Consider the following 643-nt stretch of genomic DNA (forward strand, 5'->3'; position numbering starts at 1 on the left):
TATGATCCCTTTGTTTAATTGATGAAAACATAAACTCTACACTTAGAGGATTGGAACTGATTTCAGCTGATGGTCAGGTTTGCTAGGTTTTTATGTATTTGAACAGTGAAATGTTGAATGACATTCATTTCAAGCATCCCCGTATAGTGGAGCTCCTGAACATAATGGAGAATGGAAATGAAAATGTTTTCCCTTTTTTCAAAAATAAAAATAAAAAAATAAGAGGCGTATTAGAGGGCACTTGGATTTGAAGCAAGGACCACTTGATCTGCAGTCAAACACTCTACCACTGAGCTATATCCCCATGAGAGCAGATACTTTCCCCATTGTAGCTGAACCACATCAGTGATTCCAATAGCAGGGGCAGGTTCTCTCAGGGGCACAGAGATTTTTCGGGGAGTTGGTGGCTCCTTTCTTTCCTCACCCTGGAGTAAACTCAGTTTTTTATTCCATGGTACATGTTTTGTGGACTAACAGCAGCAGCTTGAAGAAAGAGGAGAGTGAATATCTCACTCTCAGAGCTGAAGGTGGCCACCTCCCCTCTGTCTGAGCTTTGCCACTGCAGGAGAGAAAGTTTCAATGGAATTGAATGCCCTGGCTCAGACTAGAGACACAGAAAGGTTTTGCTGTTCATTGAACGGCA

General features: G+C 42.1%; 1 non-coding gene across 1 annotated transcript; it reads right to left on the reverse strand.

Annotated features, from left to right (window-relative positions):
- Nucleotides 1-232: 232 nt before the first annotated feature.
- TRNAC-GCA (transfer RNA cysteine (anticodon GCA)) lies at nucleotides 233-304 on the reverse strand. Its single transcript has one exon. It is a non-coding gene; the product is annotated as a tRNA-Cys (tRNA).
- Nucleotides 305-643: the final 339 nt, after the last annotated feature.

This window comes from Gopherus flavomarginatus, chromosome 9 (genome assembly GCF_025201925.1).
Source record: "Gopherus flavomarginatus isolate rGopFla2 chromosome 9, rGopFla2.mat.asm, whole genome shotgun sequence".
Classification (NCBI taxonomy): Eukaryota; Metazoa; Chordata; order Testudines; family Testudinidae; genus Gopherus; species Gopherus flavomarginatus.